Here is an 8,962-nt window from a genome sequence, read left to right as displayed (position 1 = left end):
ATTTCCCTTTCCTTAACATAAAAGAAGCCTGAATTCTATATTTTCTTAAGATGGATTTGAGGTACCCCTAAGGCTCCCATCTTGGTTGGTTCCTTCTTTTCTTTTTTTAAAATTTCTTTTTTAAGCCATTTTTAAAAGATTTTATTTATTCACTTTTAGAGAGAGAAAGGAGAGGGAGAGAGAGAGAGAAAGGGGAGGGGGAGAGTAGGAAGCATCAAATGCCATATTTGCCTTGACCAGGCAAGCCCAGGATTTCAAACTGGAGACCTCAGTGTTCCAGGTTTACACTTTATCCACTGTGCCACCACAGGCCAGCCAGTTGGCACCTTCTTGATCAATAAACTGTTCCTTACTTCAAACCTGGAAGTTTTGAATTTTGGCCTTCTTAAGCATCAAGCACACAGACTTTGGACCAGTAACAGCCCTCACCTCCTTACCATATATCTCCTTTCTCCAGGAGGGCTGAGGTGACTGAGCCTGGATGAGAACAGCTCCAGAGGCTCCAGGAGACAGTTACTTGAGGGTGACCTCAAATCTGGCCTTGCTTAAGGGCCACAACTTCTCTCCTACACCCTCTCTTTCCCAAGACTTTGGTGGGGCTTATGCCCTGGAGCTAACTACAAGTAGCCTTGCCCTCATAGAATTGAGAGCACACATGGGTGTCAGTTCCTCCTCTGATATTTCCTGACTGGTTTTTGTAGGATCATGTATCATTAGTGGCCTTGTGAAGCTGTAAGAGCCTGGGGTGTTAGGAAATGGCTCTGAGTTCTCTTCCTCTGTCCAAGCTTGGCTATTAGATATCCAGGACGTTGGTCTAGTACTGCTGGGTTGCAGAAGGTAGACCTTTAGCTGACTAAAGGGATGATTTGACTAAAACCAATGGGATATATATAAGATCAGTTATAATGTGACCTTTCACTGTGGTTAGTGAAAGTACCAACAAGAATGCCCTGCATGTGTATCATGCTTTTTGGTTTCCCAAGGATGTTTAAGCACATTTTCTTATTTTGTTGTCATAACAATCCTATGGGATAAACAGCTTGAGTGTCAATATGACCATTTAGCCTTACCTGTGGTGGCACACTGGATAAAACGTCAACCTAGAATGCTGAGGTCCCTGATTCAAAGTCCTGGCCTTGCCTGGTCAAGGCATATACAGGAAGCAACTACTGTGAGTAGTTGGTCTGTGAGTTGATGCTTCCTGTTCCTACTACCCTTCTCTCTCTCTCTCCTCTGTCTAAAAGAAAAATTAGTAATTCTTTTTTAGTTAATAAAATCTTTTAAAAAAAGAAATGTATATATCAGGATATATTTATCTTTGTTATATAAAACAACAACAAAAACCTGAAATAATCTGGATATTCTACAATAGGTAAGATAAATTAAGATATACCCAGAAGCCTGACCTGTGGTGGCGCAGTGGGATAAAGCGTCAACCTGGAACACTCAGGTCACCGGTTCGAAACCTTGGCCTTGCCTGGTCAAGGCACATATGGGAGTTGATGCTTCCTGCTCCTCCCCCCTTCTCTCTCTCTCCTCTCTCTCTAAAAATCAATAAATAAAATATTTTTAAAAATAAATAAATAAAAGATATACCCAGAAGATGAAATATTCTGCAGTACTTTAAAATGGCACTATGGAAAAATAGTTAAGAATTTGAAGCAATGTTTATATGCTATTGACTGGGGAAACTAAGTGTTGGTCAACTAAGTTTGTAAATATGATATATATATATATGTTTCCTCACTTATAGTTTGCATTGGATGTGGAAAACAGAGGTGAATAAGGCTGATGAGGTACAAACCTTTGATTCTAGGAAACTTGGATGTCAGTGGCTTTGGGAGCCCTGAATGGAAAGGGAAATGAATTCCCACTGTGTGTATTTCTTGCCTGCTGGATGCAAGCTAGGATTAAAGGTAATGGTCCACCAGTTCTTAGCTCTATTGTTTAATTACCATCTGTCCAAATCAGATGTGAACCTGCATGGGCCAGGCAGCAGTGCATGGCCAGGCCATGGCTACTGGCCTTACATTTGGCGTAGTCTGTGGCAGGATCCAATACAGATCAGTATGGAGCCACCACCACCTTTAAGCGGTGGAGTAGAGGAATGGCTGCTGTTATGGTTCCCCATGGCTGTTTTTTTGGGGGCCGTAGGCTAGCTGACTTTTACAGTCATTGTAAGGGAACCAAGAGCTCTGTGGAAGAGGCTGCCAAGAACTGCAAACTGAGCAGTGGAAGGAGCTGGAGCAAACGTGGGAGAAAGAGATGCCAACCCTGGAGCTGGAGCAAGCACTGGAGGAGGCTGACCAGGTTCGTGAAATTCGCTTGGAAATGGAGCAGCCACTGGAGAAGTAATTACAGATTTTGAGTTGGAGATTTCCCTGGATGTTGTTGAGAGCCAGCAGTGGTGGGAGACCGGGGCTGAGGCTGGGGCTGCAAGGCCCGTAAAGCAGAAGGTAGTGGTGGCCTGGAGCTCAAACTCAACAGCAGGAGCTAGTGTTTTCAGTTCCTCTTTGTAGAATGAAAAGAACAGGGCTGGAGTTGCAATCCACAGTCTCCAGAAGATGAGAGCCCAGCAGCAAGGACTACCTGCTACTCCCCTGGTAGGTCTGCGATTTTTGGGACATAGGGGTGAATGCCATCATGCTCTCCAGAGCAGAAATGGAAATGCTTACTACCATTGCCATGTGCTCCTACTTGGAACAGTGTAAGAACTGCCAGGATGGCAGGGATGAGAGGGGGTGGCTGAGGCCTCATGTATGTGGACTGATTCCTGGACTACAACTGGAGTGGGCACTGGCTCCTTTGTTGGATGGACTTACAAATTTTGGACAATGTGAAATACCCTGATTGCCGTGGAGATGGGGCGGAAGCCTGGGTACAGGCTGAGCAAAGGTGCTCATCTCTGCCCTTGGTGCCAAGGCTTGTGGCCCGTGTGTGCCATGCAACAACACCTGCAGGGGCGGAGCGAAGGCCAAGACCAGCTGAGGCTTGTAGAGCCGGGAACATGAACACAGCCTGTCCTGTGGAGGAGAGGCAGAAACTGCAGCAACAGCAGCAACAACCAGTGCTGGCAACGCCCATACTAGGCAACAGCAGAGGGGTGGTGGGCCGGCAGACAGACCACATCTAGAAAACACAGAGGCAACACCCATTGGACTTCAGTGGCCAACCCCTTCTTATACACAGACAAAATGGGTAGGCAGAGAAATGCAACCCAGATAAATCAAAAGAAATCCCCAGAGAAGAAACTGAATGAGTCAGATATAACAAAATTACCAGCTGCAGAGTTTAAAATAATGATTGTTAGGATGTTCAAAGAGCTTAGAACAACAGTAAATGGTTATTATAAACACCTAAATGAAGAGATAGCAAATATAAAAAAGGACATTGAAATAATAAAAAAGAATCAGTCAGAAATGACAAATACAATATCAGAATTGAAGACCACAATGGAAGGAATTAAAAGCAGGATGGATGAAGCTGAGGATCAAATCAGCAAGTTAGAGAACAAGATAAACAAAGGCACAAAAGCAGAGCAGAAAAAGAAAAAAGACTCAAAAAGTCTGAGGAAACTCTAAGACAGCTCTGTGACAACATGAAGAGAAATAACATCTGCACCATAGGGGATCCTGAAGAAGAAGAGAAAGAACAAAGGATAGAAACTTTGTTCCATCAAATTATAGCTGAAAAATTCCCTAAATTGATGCAGGGAAAAGTCTCACATGTTCAAGAAGCACAGAGAACTCCATTAAAGAAAAGCCCAAAGAAATCAACACCAAGACACATCATAATTAAAATACCAAAGCTAAGTGATAAAGAGAAAATATTAAAAGCTGCTAGAGAAAAAAGGCTATCACCTACAAAGAAGCCCCCATAAGGATGACATCTGACTTCTCAACAGAAACACTTGAGGCCAGAAGGTAATGGCAAAAAATATTCAAAGTATTGCAGAACAAGAACTTACAACCAAGACTACTTTATCCAGCAAGACTATCATTTAAAATTGAAGGAGAAATAAAAAGATTCCCGAAAAAAAAACTTAAGAAATTTACTACAACCAAACAAATGCTGCAAGAAATGCTAAGGGGCCTGTTGTAAACAGATCAAAGGGAGAAAAGAATATAGCAAAAAAGGAATACAGCTTTAAAGAATAAAATGACAATAAACAACTACATATCAATAATAATCTTAAATGTAAATGGATTAAATGATCCAATCAAAAGATATAGGGTAGCTGTATGGATAAGAAAACAGGACCCGTACATATGCTGCCTACAAGAGACACTACATAATGATATAGAGAGCAATCCAACAGGAAGAGATAACCATTATAAATATCTACGCCCTGAATATAGGGGCACCTAAATATATAAAGCAGACTTTGATAAATATAAAGGGCGAGATCAACAGCAATACTATACTAGTAGGAAATTTCAATACCTCACTAACATCACTAGATAGATCCTCAAGAAAGAAAATTAATAAAGAAACAGCAGACTTAAAGGACACACTAGATCAATTCAATTTAATAGATATCTCCAGCACCTTTCACCCTAAAGCAGCAGAATATACATTCTTTTCAAGTGTTCATGGTACATTCTCTAGTGTATACCACATATTAGGGCACAAAAGCGGTCTCAACAAATTTAAGAAGATTGAAATCATATCAAGCATTTTCTCTGATCACAATGGCATGAAACTAGAAATCAACCACAACAAAAAACTGAAAAATACTCAAACACTTGGAAACTAAATAACATGTTATTAAATAACAAATGGGTTAACAATGAGATAAAAAAAGAAATAAAAAAATTTCTAGAAACGAATTATAATGAGCATATATCAATTCAAAATTTATTAGACACAGCAAAAGCAGTCCTGAGAGGGAAGTTCATAGCATTACAGGCATACCTCAAGAAGCTAGAAAAAGCTCAAATAAATAATTTGACCCTGCATCTAAAAGAACTAGAAAAAGAACAGCAAGTAAAGCCCAGAGCTAGTAGAAGGAAGAAAATAATAAAGATCAGAGCAGAAATAAATGACATAGAGGCTAAAGAAACAATACAGAGGATCAATGAAACCAGGAGCTGGTTCTTTGAAAAGGTAAACAAGATCAATGAACCTTTAACTAGACTCACCAAGAAAAAAAGAAAGAGGAGTCAAATAAATAAAATTAGAAATGAGAGTGGAGAAATAACAACTGACACAACAGAAATACAGAATATTGTAAGAAAATACTATGAAGAACTGTATGTCAAAAAACTAGACTACCTAGATGAAATGGACAAAATACTTAAAACATACAATCTTCCAAAACTCAATCTGGAAGAATCAGAAAACCTAAATGTACCGATCACAACAAGTGAGATCAAAACAGTTTTCAAAAATCTCCCAACAAAGAAATGTCCTAGGCCTGATGGCTTCACAAGTGAATTCTACAAAATATTTCAAGAACTAACTTTTATCTTTCTCAAGCTATTTCAAAAAATTCAAGAGTAAAGAAAACTTCTAAGCTCCTCTTATGAGGCAAGCATAATTCTGATTCCAAAACCAGGCAAAGACAACACAAAGAAAGAAAATTATAGGCCAATATCCCTGATGAATTTAGATGCTAAATCCTCAACAAAATATTAGCAAATCGAATCCAGCAATATATGAAAAAAATCATACACCATGATCAAGTGGAATTTATTCTGGGGAGGCAAGGCTGGTACAATATTCGTAAATCAATCAATGTGATTCATCACATAAACAAAAGAAAGGAGAAAAACCACAAGATAATTTCAATAGATGCAGAAAAGGCATTTGATAAAATCCAGCAACAATTCATGATCAAAACTCTCAGCAAAGTGGGAATACAGGGAACATACCTCAACATGATAAAGGCCACCTATGACAAACCCACAGTCAACATCATACTCAATGGGCAAAAATTAAAAGTAATACCCTTAAAATCAGGAACAAGGCATGGGTGCCCCCTTTCACCACTCTTATTCACCATAATTCTGGAAGTACTAGCCACAGCAATCAGACAAGAAAAAGAAATAAAAGACATCCAAATTGGAAATAAAGAAGTAAAACTATCATTATTTGCTTAAATATGATATTGTATATAGAAAACCCTGAAGTCTCAGTCAAAAAACTACTGCACCTGATAAAGGAATTCAGCAAGGTAGCAGGATATAAAATTAATACTCAGAAATCAGAGGCATTTTTATACACCAACAATGGACTGTAAGATAGAGAAATTAAGAAAATAATCTCCTTCACTGTTGCAACCAAAAAAATAAAATACCTAGGAGTAAATTTAACCAAGAAGATTAAAGACTTGTACTCGGAAAATTAAAAAACATTGATAAAAGAAATCAAGAAACATACAAACAAGTGGAAGCATATACTGTGCTCATGGCTAGTGAGAATATACATCATTAAAATGTCTATATTACCCAAAGCAATTTATAAATTCAATGCAATACTGATTAAAATACCAATGGCATACTTCAAAGATATAGAACACATATTCCAAAAATTTATATGGAACCAAAAAAGAACACAAAAAGCCTCAGCAAAAGGAAGACTACAGCAGGGGGTATCACACTTCCTGATATCAAGTTATACTACAAAGCCATTGTACTCAAAACATCCTGGTATTGGCATAAGAACAGGCATATAAATCAATGGAACAGAACAGAGAACCTAGAAATAAACCCACACCTTTATGAACAACTGATATTTGACAAAGGAGGTAAGAGCATACAAATGGAGTAAAGACAGCCTCTTTAGTAAATGGTGTTGTGAAAATTGGACAGCTACCTGCAAAAAAATGAAATTAGACCACCAACTTACACCATTCACAGAAATAAACTCAAAATGGATAAAAGACTTAAATGTAAGCAGTAAAACCATAAGCATCTTAGAAGAAAACATAGGCAGTAGGCTCTCCAACATCTCTCGCAGCAATATATTTGCTGATTTATCTCCATGGGCAAGTGAAATAAAAGACAGGATAAACAAATGAGACTATATCAAACTAAAAAGTGTCTGCACAGCTAAAGACAATAAGAACAGAATAAAAAGACAAACTACACAATGGGAGGATATATTTGACAATACATCTGATAAGGGGTTAATGACAAAAATTTATAAAGAACTTGTAAAACTCAATACCAGGAAGACAAACAATCCAATCAAAAAATGGGTGAAAGAAATGTATAGACACTTCTCCAAAGAGGACATACAGATAGATGGCCAATAGGCATATGAAAAAATGCTCAACATCACTAATCATTAGAGAAATGCAAATTAAAACCACAATAAGATACCACCTCACACCAGTCAGAATGGCGCTCATCAACAAAACAACATAGAATAAGTGCTGGTGAGGATGTGGAGAAAAGGGAACCCTCCTGCACTGCTGGTGGGAATGCAGACTGGTGCAGCCACTGTGGAAAACAGTATGGAGATTTCTCAAAAAATTAAAAATCGAACTGCCTTCTTGCCAGGGTCCAGCCCCGGGGGAAATCCAGGGGTCCCACAGGAAGAGACGGCGTCAGCACAAGTCGAGTGAGAGAGCTGAATTCTTTTCTTTCTCTTTATTCTCTCGTTAGCATTTACTGCCAGGCATCTCTGCCAAATGCTGGTCTAGCTTTCTTTTTATGCACACACACTAAGTTACAATCACATGTTATTTTGTTTCACTATGGTTACATATTTCCAGATAACAGTTAATTTATATCTATAAGCTATAAATTAGGTGGTAAGTCATTCAAAGTACAGTTATACAATAACTTGAATAGCAATAACAATATTGGTACAAACTTCTAAAAGAGTAGTACTAATTAATAACTCTACCTTACTGTTGTTGTGAGTCAAGGGCTCAGAGAGAGAGATTAGCAGATAAAATCATCAAGGACTAGCAAAGGACCACCGCTTGCTCAGGCAAATGGCCTTGAGTTCATTCAGTGTCCTAATTTTTTCACAAGACTATAAAAAGCTTGTTTTACTGAGAAATTGGCATAACATCAAGAGTAACTTTTGCTTAAAGATACATAGAGTGCACCTGCAAGATAGCTTAGTAGCAACATAATATCAGAAGGCATTAATTGCTATTGCTTCTATGGATCCCTCCACTTTCCTCTCCTTATCTGAAGGAAAAACCTAGGAAAGTACAAAAATCTCATGAGAATGTTTTACTAAGAGAAGCCCAGCAACTGCCTTCAGTCACAAAACAATTCTCTTAGCAAAACATTCTTTTCTTGCCGGCTGCGCTCCCATCTAAGGCCACGCAATGGGTTATTCCACTACACCTTACCTAAGATTTTATTGTCTAGTCAAATTTTACTTATTTGCTATATTCATACACTAGTTAAGTTCTAACTATATTCTTCTCAGAGTGTTCCACCACCTGCAGGTCAGGTATGCAAGAAGAAAGGAAAGTTTCTCTACTCTATCACATGAAAAGGCTAGGGAGGAAAAGTGATGAATTAAGTGAAGGCTGAAAGGTGTTCTGTGTATAGTTACTGTTTCCTATCTATTCATAAGTCACAATCTATTCTTTCTAACATGATTAATAAGAAGAAATTCTCCTACAAACTTAACCCTTTACAAGGGATATTATAGCCAGCCTCCTATGTTTATGAGCCCAGTTCAAGGGGCTTACAGGCTTTTCTGTGGAACTCACACCCTCTGTCTCATTTCCAAAGAAATTACTACGAATCTACAGGGAAAGCACGATACTATTTTCCCTGTGCCATAAATAATAGCACACACCCAGAAAAGGGGGGGATATAAGGCCAGATTAATTCAAAAGATCAAAGGAGGAAGTATCATTGTGCCTTTCCTTTGCGGTGACTTTGTCAACCCACAGCCATTGGTCTTCACTGCGGTGACTTTGTCAACCAGCAGCCGTTGGTCTTCTCTGCTGTGACTTTGTCAATCAGCAGTTTTTGATCTTCTTCTG

The sequence above is a fragment of the Saccopteryx leptura genome, chromosome 4 (assembly GCF_036850995.1).
Source record: "Saccopteryx leptura isolate mSacLep1 chromosome 4, mSacLep1_pri_phased_curated, whole genome shotgun sequence".
Classification (NCBI taxonomy): Eukaryota; Metazoa; Chordata; class Mammalia; order Chiroptera; family Emballonuridae; genus Saccopteryx; species Saccopteryx leptura.
The sequence above is the reverse complement of the archived record's forward strand: the minus strand, read 5'-3'. Positions refer to the sequence as shown.